The sequence below is a fragment of the Mus caroli genome, unplaced genomic scaffold (assembly GCF_978045245.1).
Source record: "Mus caroli unplaced genomic scaffold, Mus_caroli_1 scaffold_10, whole genome shotgun sequence".
Classification (NCBI taxonomy): domain Eukaryota; kingdom Metazoa; phylum Chordata; class Mammalia; order Rodentia; family Muridae; genus Mus; species Mus caroli.
In genome coordinates this window covers 114,705,202-114,716,973 of record NW_028227265.1, presented here as the reverse complement: position 1 = coordinate 114,716,973, position 11,772 = coordinate 114,705,202, and positions in this window count along the sequence as shown.

The following is an 11,772-nucleotide window of genomic DNA, read 5'->3' as shown; positions in this document are numbered from 1 at the left end:
GTACCTTTTGTTTACCCAGCTTTCCGTTTGTACTGGGTTTTTTTCTTCTTCTCCTCCTGTGTGGGGGCAATTACAGACAGAGCATTTCCTCCACTCAGGGCTTCTGTTCCATGCCTGGCATTGTCCTATTGTGTTCTGGTCCTGGCCGTCTGTCCTGCTTTCCTCTGTCTGTGGGCACCTGTTTGGCTGCTGGGACTTAAGGTGTTTGACCTGGACCTGTGATGGTCCTGTGGGGTCTCACACTACCTTGGGAAGCCAAGCTGTGGCTCTGACAGTCTTAGTCTGGGGAGACTAAGACTTGCTTCATGTGCTTGCTTCTCTATTCTTGCTGATGTTAAGATCTGTGGGTTACCTTCTAGCGCTGGGTGCTCTTGCGTAACTCCTCTTCTGCATCCCTTGCCTGTCAGCCAGTCGGGGGCCGCTTATATGCCTCCAACCAGCCTTCAAGGATGCTTCTGGAACTGGGATATTTATCAGACCAGGAAAGCCAGCACCATTAGACAGGCAGCTCTGTGCTGCCTTGGGGGACATATTCTTGGCTGTCTTCCCAAAATGTTTGTGGTGTGGTACTGTCTGTCAGTATTAACAAGCATGGGTGTCCCTAAATGTTTTTATCTTTGTGTGAGTGTGTGTGTGAGTGTGTGTGTGTATGTGTGTACTTGGGTGCACACATCTATTAGTGTGTGCATTCCTGCATATAAGCATACATTTATTTGACTTGTATGTTATCATAAAATATTTTCTCTTAGCTAGGCATTGAGTGTATGTGTATAATCTCAGAGTCCAGGAGGCTGGGGCAGGTAGGTAAAAGTCCAGCCTGGGGTACAGAACAAGACCGAGTCTCAAGAAAACAGCACAAAACAATAAATATGAGATTTCTCCTAAACAGTATAGTTTTGTTTTAAAGGTATCTTCTCCACTTTCTTCCCTGTCCCCTCAAAGATCTTGACTAACATAAGACATCGAGGCAACACTTTCTTTGTAGAGGAAAGAGGTAAGATCCATTTTTTTTTCTGCCCCTTCCCATGCCGTAGCCACAGGCAACAGATACCTTAGCTCCTGCCATAGGCAGGGAACATGGACTTGAGCTATGTTTGTAAGGGACAGGATCCGGGGTGACTCCCACTTAATGATGTAGGGTGATAAAGTACTTGGAAGAGATGGTGAATGTCTGTTGACCATGCACGCAAATCTGAGTTGTAACATGTTACTTTTAGCTGTGTTGATCTTGAGAAAACTACTCTCTGTGCTTCTGTGTCTCAAAGAAGTCATCTCTAGTTTCGAGGGCCAATATGGCAGATGCCATTCACCTGTGGCCAGAGTGCTCTGAATGTGAGACCAGATTTTAGTTTAATTTTAATTATTTAACATTTAAATTCAAAGAATCCACCACTAGAGTGGGTGGCTTCAAGCCACATACAACCTCCCCCCCAACCCAGTGTAATCCAATTTAGTGAAAATAAATAAATAAATAAATAAATAAATAAATAAATAAATAAAAGCTCCGCCTGCTCTTTCTTTGTTTCCTTTTGAAATACTGATGCCAAAGGCTGGGAGAGGCTGACCTTCTTAATGGGGACACTGGAGGGCAGCAATGGGTACTTTCAAAATGCTCAATAGAGGAGGTTTCCAAGTCCCCTGGCAGTGCTTTGCTTGTGGCTGATGGCCAGCAGCCTCAGGGGAATGCCTGAAAGCTGTGTTTGCTGAGCTCTGTCCTCTTTTTCCTGTGCTGGACAGCGGGGTGGGGAGGTCGTGGAAGTGGGGGGTTGGATGTTTTACAAACAAGTTCAAGTTCCCTTGTCTGTTGGTCCCCATAGCAGTTGGGCTGTCAGCTGCTCAAACCATTTTGTTCTGCAATCTCAATTGAAAACGATGTGAGGAAGAATAAACAACCATGAATGTGGAGTCAAGGAGACCTGAGGGTGAAGCCCAGCTTGGATGCCTGCCTGCTGTGAACCTTGGACAAATTGCATGGCAATTCTAGGACCCTGGTCTCCTCTTCTGACACACCATGACCTGGTGTAAGGAGCTGCATCTGTATGAAATCATCTCCATTTGGTTATTCACTGGGGAGTCAGGGTCAGGTGGATCCCTGGGGCTTGCTGGCTGGCCAGCCAAGCTCACTGGTTAGGTACACCACTGGGGGAATCCGCTCATAAAATAAAAGTGGGCGGTGCTTGAGGAATGAAATGTGAGTTCTCCTCCGCCTCCACACACATGCGCACCACACACAAGCACACACATACACTGGTCATTTGGCCAGTGAGATACTTCACTCCCAAGTTTTGGATACTAACATATATTTCTAAAGTTGAACTAATGTCCACTAAATGGGACTCCCAATTGAGAATACTGGAGCCACACTGTCCAATTTATGACTACCAATACTGGATAATCCATTAGAATCAATACTGTCCAACTCAGCCAGAATAGACTGAATTCTATCATGAAGAAGAGAAAGGACAAAGCAGCATGGGAGGGAGGGAGAGGCTCTCCTCACCCCATCCTCCTCCTCAGATCCCACAGCAGACAGCGAGTGGTCTCAGGGATGCATCATTAGGGGTGTTATTACATCAGCATGTGTGACACAGGATCCCCACAAGGTCACACACAGCCTGCCTGCTCCACTTCTGTCCCTGACAGGGACTGATCTTCCTCTTTTATGGGAGGATATATGCCTATTGGACCCCAGCATCCACTTCCCTCCAAAGCATCTTGCTGGGCCCAGGAGTGATGCTTAATCTTCCTCTCCAGGAAGATGTCCTGTCCTGTGTATTCATAAACTCTGAGTGCTTTGGGATTCTCAGCAGCTGCTTATTTCAAAGCAACATTCTACACAGCTTAGCAGGCAGTGAGGGGGCAGGGGGCTGAGACTGAAAGCAGGCAGACCAGCAGGGTTCAGGGAAAGTGTTTCCTGATTTATAGAGTTGTGTCTTGGATGTTGGAGGAGGGATAGAGGGGGCCTTACTCAGGCAACTAAGCTATGATCCTCACCATGTGTGTAGCGTGATACCCATGTCTCTTGAAGTGTCTGCAAAACTTCAGATCCCAAGGTCTCACCTCTATGGGGCTGCACATCCTGCAGAGAGCAGCATGCCTGGTACTTTCTGAGATGGGATTTTGCTCTGATGTTCAGGCTGAACTCAAAATCCTGGCCCCAAGAGAGGCTCCAGACTGAGACGACAAGTGACAGAATGCACTGCTCTTTGCTTAGGGATCTAAACCCTCAGCAAGCTTTCACATAAAGATTTCGGAAACTCTGATCTGAGGGCCTGAGGAGAGTTGATCACTAATGCCAATGGCCGGGCTGCTCTGGAGAACCACAGGAGACCCTGCGATCCACTTTTGGCCATGTACACAGGGGTGCCTTATACCACCTCTCTACTGACTTAGGACCTGAGATTTGCACAGGTTGGAGACCCCAGCTTGTGTTGGTTGAATTTTCTTTTTTTTTTCTCTTCTCTTCTTCTCTTCTCTTCTCTTCTCTTCTCTTCTCTTCTCTTCTCTTCTCTTCTCTTCTCTTCTCTTCTCTTCTCTTCTCTTCTCTTCTCCCCTCTCTTCTCTTCTCTCCTCTCCTCTCCTCTCCTCTCCTCTCCTCTCCTCTCCTCTCCTCTCCTCTCCTCTCCTCTCCTCTCCTCTCCCCTCCCCTCCCCTCCCCTCCCCTCCCCTCCCCTCCCCTCCCCTCCCCTCCCCTCCCCTTCCCTTCCCTTCCCTTCCCTTCCCTTCCCTTCCCTTCCCTTCCCTTCCCTTCCCTTCCCATCTTTCTCTCTCTCTCTCTCTCTCTCTCTCTCTCTTTCTTTCTTTCTCTTTCTTTCTTTCTTTCTTTCTTTCTTTCTTTCTTTCTTTCATCAGAAAGAAAGTGTGGGAGGGCCCAACTCACCGTGGGTGGGGCAATCACCGGGCAGGTGGTGTATCAGAAAGGTAGCTAAGCAAGCCATGGGGAGCAAGCCAAGAAATAGTGTTCTTCCATGGTTGATGCTTCAGTTCCTGCCTCCAAGTTCCTGCCTTTAGTCCCTGACCTGGTTTTCTTTCATGATGATCTTTCATGTAAGCTGTAAAATGAAATACCTACCCCCACCCCTGTTGACTTGGGTCATGGTGTTTACCAGAGGAATAAAAGCATACTAACAACACAGTTTAAACCTGTCACTTCCTTATAAAGGCTATGACCGCCACCCCCACCCCCCAGGTGCCTTCTGGTCACTCCCTGCCATGGAATTTGTTCACAGCTAAAACTATTTTGTTTAGTGATGGGTCTGAATTTCTCCTCTGTCTTGCTACTATAACCTTAATGGTCCTGTTTGTCAGCATGATGCCAGCACTCAGCATTGGTGTCAATGGGCACTGTCTGATGAAGGTGATATTATGGTTCATACCCAGAATAAACAACTCCAGAGGAGGCTCTGGGGGCCGAGCCAGGGCAGGCTGGGCTGTGGCCGTTCCACTCTGAGTCCTGGTGGTGCAGCCAGAAGGAACCAGTTTAGCATTGACCTCCCACTGCACAGGTGAGAAATGTGTTCCTGGGGATACCTCTGTCCGATTCCCTAGATAGAGTGATGGACCCGACACCCCACGTCTACACTCTCCCCTCCTCTCATCTGTTCAGTGACACAATTCTTTTTCCCCCATCAGGATTTTGGGACCGAATCCCCCAGTGGACGTGTGCCCCAACTTTGGGACCAGAATCCCTCCTCTCCCCCTCTCTCCGTGACTAGCTGGCTGCCAGGAGACAGTGTTAAGCTATCAGCTACAGAAAACTTCCTGAAGTTTGAGTTGCACCTCCTTCTGAAGGAGCCTGTGGCAGTGATGGAGCAGTGAAGAAGTGTGAAGGCCTGCCTTAAACTCAGGCTCAGATCTATGAGGCTGGCTAGGCTCTTGCTTGATGCTCTGCTGAGTCACAGCTAAGCCTCTGCCTCTCCCCACCCCTGGTAGCTGCTAATTGCTTCTCCGGGGTGTGGCTCCCAAACATCCTCCCCTTACTCACTTGCAAACTCCCACCATTCCCATCTAGCTGCTGCAAGGACAACACAGGCTGACATTGAGAGCTGAGAGAAGGCTGGGGCACATAAGGAAAACTGTTTTTAACTGTGTCTTGTCGGACCCAAAGAGAGATAAAACAGAGCTCAGGGGGCCTCCGAGTCTTGGAATCAAGTAATGTCTGGATCCAAGTTTGTCTTAGAAGTGAAGACTTCTGGGAAGGTCTTAGAGCAGTGGTTCCCAACCTGTGGGTCGCACCCCCTATGTCCTTCTCCCCCAACCCCACTGCCATCATATATCAGGCAATAAGGAGTTGCCTAAGACCATCCTGCATATCAGATATTTACATTTTGACTCGAAACAGTGGGACAATTACAATTAGGTAGTAGCAACAAAAATAATTTTAATGTTGGCAGGGAAGGGTCGCCACCAGGTGAAGAACTGTATTAAAGAGTCCTAGCATTAGGAAGGTTGAGGAGCACTGGCCTAGGCTAAGTGGAGAAAGCAGAGCCTGGGGGTGTGCTGCCTCCTCAGGAGAACCCTTCCCAACTCCCTGAGATGGACAGAAGGGAGATAGATCTGAGGGCAGCTCTGCTCCTCTCTGCCCAGAAACCATCCCACAGAGACTGTTGAAAAGGTAAGTCTGTGTGAATTCCTGTCTCACTTCTTTCTACATGTGTATTTTTCCCATTTATTCTCCCACTCTCACTCTCTATCGGGCATGTGCGAGTATGTGTGCGTGACCATGCGCATACAAACACATGCTAAAGCACATGGAGGTCAGAGGACAATTTGCAGCAGTCAGTTCTCTCTCTCTCTCTCAGCCATGTGAGTTCCAAGAATCAAACTCAGGTCATCAAACTCAGCAGCAGAGCGCCTTGACCAACTGAGCCATCCTGCTGGCCCCCTGAAGTTTCTAGTTTAATACGAGTCTCCAGATGAAGTCTGCTCCTACAGTTCAGTGCAGTCCTAGAGCAAGAATAGCTTGGGGAGGCGGAGAGGCTAGACTTAGAGCAGATGTCAAGATCAGCTCCTTGCCACAGCAGCAGGATGTGAAGCTTCCAATGAAACCTTCCAATGTCCAGCTTTTACAAAAGTATTTGTAGCATTCTGTGTAGGAGAGAATAAATGTAACAACAGCAACAAAGGGTAGAGAGGTAGACCCAATGCTGCATTGACAGACAGACACAAATGAGCAGGAGGTTCCAGAAAAATGTAGGTGATTTGTTTGGGCAGGAACTTGTACAAGATGAGAACAGTCTTGATAGGAAGTCATGAAATTATGGATTCTGTCCTTGAGTCCTAGACCAAAGAGTTTAAATTTCTTTCTCTGAAGATGACAGTACATTTGCAGGCACTCTGAAACCCAATGTATCATTTGGATGATGATGTCACAACCTCACCTTTGGACAAGGTTCCTTGCTTGGGCGCCACTTGATCTGTCCAGCAGGTCCAGTTATTCGAGGGTCTCAAGGGGACCTTCTCCTAAGAACCAAATGGGGGGAGGGAGAGACAGACACCAAGTGCAAGAACGACACGGAAGCAGTCTGAGTAGCATCAAGGTGTCTCTGTATTCAGCAAGGCTCAAGGCTTAAATGCACAAGCAAAAGGGGAAATACTTCTCAGCAGGAGGACTGGGGCAGCGGAAATGCACAAGCAAAGGAGGAAGTACTTCTCAGCAGGAGGGATGGGGCAGTGGAAATGCACAAGCAAAAGAGGAAGTAATTCTCAGCAGGAGGGATGGGACAGAGGAAATTTTTCTTTTGGCAACTACACAGGGAAGCAGGAACTTGGTGGTATCAGGGTGGTATCATCTTGTGGTCAGGACATCTGGCGCTGATTTAGGGCTCGAACATTCTGTGGTTGTTCTTAGAACAGTGCGTTGGTGGCCTGCTTTTGACCCCCTTTTCTTCTTGGGGGGCAAGGCCCAAGTCGGAGATCAAGACAATAGAGATCAAGACAATCGGAGATCAAGACATAGTTCCCAACAGATCCTGCCTATCCATGAGCATGGGAGATCTTTCCATCTTCTGAGATCTTCTTTAATTTTTTCTTCAGAGACTTGTTCTTATCATACAGAGACAGTTCTTATCATACAGATCTTTCACTTACTTAGATAGAGTCACGCCAAGGTATTTTATATTATTTGTGACTATTGAGAAGGGTGTTGTTTCCCTAATTTCTTTCTCAGCCTGTTTATCCTTTGTGTAGAGAAAGGCCATTGACTTGTCTAATTTTATATCCAGCTACTTCACTGAAGCTGTTTATCAAGTTTAGGAGTTCTCTGGTGGAATTTTTGGGGTCACTTATATATACTATCATATCATCTGCAGATAGTGATATTTTGACCTCTTCCTTTTCAATTTGTATAAGTGGATATTATCCCAGAAAGTCAGAATACCCAAAATACAATTTGCAAAACACATGAAGCTCAAGAAGAAGGAAGACCAAAGTGTAGATACTTCGATCCTTCTTAGCTGGGGGAACAAATTACCCATGGAAGGAGTTACAGAGACAAAGTTCAGAGCAGAGACTGAAGGAAGCACCATTCAGAGACTGGCCCGCGTAGGGATCCACCTCATGAACAACCACCAAACCAAGACACTATTGCAGTTGCCAAGATTTTGCTGACAGGAGCCTAATATAGGTGTCTCCTGGGAGGCTCTGCCAGTGACTGACAAATACAGAAGTGGATGCTCACAGTCACTCATTGGATGGAACACAGGGCCACCAATGAAGGAGCTAGAGAAAGTACCCAAGGAGCTAAAGGGGTCTGTAGCTCTACAGGAGGAACAACATAAACTAACCAGCACCCCCAGAGCTCCTTGGGACTAAACCACCAATCAAAGAAAACACATGGTGGGACTTGTGTCTCTAGCTGCATATGTAGCAGAGGATGGCCTAGTCATTCATCAATGGGAGGACAGTCCCTTGGTCTTGGGAAGATTCTATGACCCAGTATAGGTATAGTATAGCCAGAGCCAGGAAGTGGCAGTGAATGGGTTGGGGAGCAGGGGGAGGGGATGATAAGGAATTTCCAGGGAGGAAACTAGGAAAGGGGAAAGCATTTGAAATGTAAATAAATAAAATATCTAATAAAAAAATGGAGTGCTTCTTCTCATCGGAATCCTCCATGGTGAACAACACAGCAGGTCTTCCTCTAAAGAGCCAAGTCTAAGCTCCCACAGAAGGCCTCTCTGTGCTCCCAGCCACAGTTTCCACCAAGCCATGCTGCCTGCCAGGCAAGCCAAAGACTCACTTCCCAGAGGGAGACCCAGCTGGAGCTCACCTCCTCCCCCTTTTCCCTTCAGCCCTGGGCTAGATCCAGCCCTCAGGCCCCCACTCCAGTCTCAGCTCTTCTGAGGCATCCAGTGGCATCTGGAATGTCCAAGAGCCTGAGAACCTGTTGTCCTCAACTCTCTGCAGGCCAGGAACTCAGAGCCATCTCTGGCAGGTCTGCAGGAAGCTCAGGCTGTGCTCCCCGACCCTTGGAGAAGGGTCCTAGTGCTTTCCACAACCTGACGCTCTCCTGGCATCAGCATGGGTTACACACAGTCAAAACTGCTTGCTTGCATCCCACCTCACCCAGTGGCCCAAGCCCTGAGCCAGATGTAGGCCACCCTTTAACCCACAAACTAACATAGACCCTTTGGGTTCTCAGATACTGAACCATCAACTAAAGATAATACAGGTTCTAGCTCTAAGTCTACATGCACATAGGTAGCAGATGTGCAGCTTGGTCTTTATGTGCCCCCCCCCCCCCAAAAAAAAAAAAAACCTGGAGCAGGGGCTATTTCAAAGGTTGTCGCCTGAATGCGGGATATGCTGTTCTAGCTGGACGGCCCTGACTGGACTCAGTGGGAGTGGAAACCCCTAGCCTCACAGAGATTTCATGTTCCAGTGTTGGAGATGACCAGGCAGCCCCCACCCACTCAAGAGGACTAGAGGAGGGTAAGAAGGGACAAGGATTGTGGGAGAGACTGACTGGGAGGGAGCAGTGAGCCGGATGGGAAGTAAACAAGTAAAAAATAAAAAAAAATAAAAAAATATTTTTCTAGTAAACATCACATGGCACAACTGAGACTCCAATAAAACAATAATTTTTGACTTCAGTCTTCTATCAGAGAAAATATTTTATTTATACATAAAATTATATATTTACATATATATATATAAAATAAACCTTTTCCTCACAGCCTTTGTCTGAATATGTCAGTGTGTGTTGGAGTGTTCAGCTCCAGCGGCATCTAGAAGAAAAGCAAGAATTATCAATAGTATCATCAGGCACATCATTGGTGGCATTGTCAGGAGCAACAGCAGCAGCATCAGTGTCATTATCATCAGGATCACTGTAATGAGAAACAGTGAGAAGGTGGAGGCTTGTTTTGTTAATTTTATTCTCAGCTGTTGCTTCCTTTGGAATGTTTGTTTCCAGGCTGATACTATCCTCACAAGTCAGAGTTCAGAAGAGCAGAGATAAATAGGCCCTAATGTTTAACAGGAAGATTTCTCTGCTTAGCCATTCAAAAAACACAAGGTTTTCAATCGGATTGAAAAAAATTTTCCTCATTCCAGGATGGCAGACAACCAAGTACCATGGTCAGTTGTGTTGGTCTAAACTGGTTTTGTTACACTATGCGAAGTATTTTCATTAAGTTGGGAAAAGGAAACAATTTTTTCTGGTTCTAGGTAATGCTTAAATAGCATGAAATGTATTAATCATGACTATTAGTACCAAAGAGATCTACTTTTCTATCTAAAATAAAAGTTCATCTATTTTAAGCAACTACTGTGGTCTACCTTACCTGGTTTATCGTTTCTGTTGGAGGGAGATCCTTGGCCATTTTCTTCATACCACACTTGCTGAATTCTATTTCTCATCCACATCATCATTGATAACAAGAATGTACGAAACCGCATCAAGGGCATTACGGGCAGCAGTGGCATATCTGGTGCCCAAAAAAAACCAGGACGCTGGAGAGTGGACAAGCTATGGCCAGTATGATCAGCTGACTCTAATGCATCATAAAAAACCTCAGCACCCTGAGCAGGGGCTATATCTTCAGGAACAGGAATGGGTTCCGCACCTGAAGAAAGAATAGCATACTTGTCTTATGCTGGAAGCAGTGTCAGAACATTCAGGTCATTTCTTTCAATGGAATCTAGGGAACAACAAGTGCAGGTACCAGGAGTAGGCTCTGGGTCACAATGGGGTGTGTCCCATGCATGCTCCATGTACAAATCTGAATCAGTTATGAAATCCAACCCAATGTCACTACCTGTTTCTGAGTCATATTTTTCATCAGATTCAGAACAGTCAGCAGGACTTGGGGAAGGATTCTTCAAAACATCAGCAGGATCCCCACTTTCAGGAGTACTCTGCAAAGTAGTTGGCTCCACTTCATCAGGAGCCCCATTGACAGCAGCACAGGTGGAAGAATTTGGCTCAGCCTCAGCAGGAGCCCTGCTGTCAGCAGCACAGGTGGAATGAGTTGGGTCAATGGCTGCAGGGTCCCCACTTTCAGGAGTACTCTGCAAAGTAGTTGGCTCCACTTCAGCAGGAGCCCCATTGACAGCAGCACAGGTGGAAGAATTTGGCTCAGCCTCAGCAGGAGCCCTGCTGTCAGCAGCACAGGTGGAATGAGTTGGGTCAATGGCTGCAGGGTCCCCACTTTCAGGAGTACTCTGCAAAGTAGTTGGCTCCACTTCAGCAGGAGCCCCATTGACAGCAGCACAGGTGGAAGAATTTGGCTCAGCCTCAGCAGGAGCCCTGCTGTCAGCAGCACAGGTGGAATGAGTTGGGTCTATGGCTGCAGGGTCCCCACTTTCAGGAGTATTCTGCAAAGTAGTTGGCTCCACTTCAGCAGGAGCCCCATTGACAGCAGCACAGGTGGAAGAATTTGGCTCAGCCTCAGCAGGAGCCCTGCTGTCAGCAGCACAGGTGGAATGAGTTGGGTCAATGGCTGCAGGGTCCCCACTTTCAGGAGTACTCTGCGAAGTAGTTGGCTCCACTTCAGCAGGAGCCCCATTGACAGCAGCACAGGTGGAAGAATTTGGCTCAGCCTCAGCAGGAGCCCTGCTGTCAGCAGCACAGGTGGAATGAGTTGGGTCAATGGCTGCAGGGTCCCCACTTTCAGGAGTACTCTGCAAAGTAGTTGGCTCCACTTCAGCAGGAGCCCCATTGACAGCAGCACAGGTGGAAGAATTTGGCTCAGCCTCAGCAGGAGCCCTGCTGTCAGCAGCACAGGTGGAATGAGTTGGGTCAATGGCTGCAGGGTCCCCACTTTCAGGAGTACTCTTTGAAGTAGTTGGCTCCACTTCAGCAGGAGCCCCATTGACAGCAGCACAGGTGGAAGAATTTGGCTCAGCCTCAGCAGGAGCCCTGCTGTCAGCAGCACAGGTGGAATGAGTTGGGTCAATGGCTGCAGGGTCCCCACTTTCAGGAGTACTCTGCGAAGTAGTTGGCTCCACTTCAGCAGGAGCCCCATTGACAGCAGCACAGGTGGAAGAATTTGGCTCAGCCTCAGCAGGAGCCCTGCTGCCAGCAGCACAGGTGGAATGAGTTGGGTCAATGACTGCTGGGTCCCCACTTTCAGGAGTACTCTGCAAAGTAGTTGGCTCCACTTCAGCAGGAGCCCCATTGACAGCAGCACAGGTGGAAGAATTTGGCTCAGCCTCAGCAGGAGCCCTGCTGTCAGCAGCACAGGTGGAATGAGTTGGGTCAATGGCTGCAGGGTCCCCACTTTCAGGAGTACTCTGCAAAGTAGTTGGCTCCACTTCAGCAGGAGCCCCATT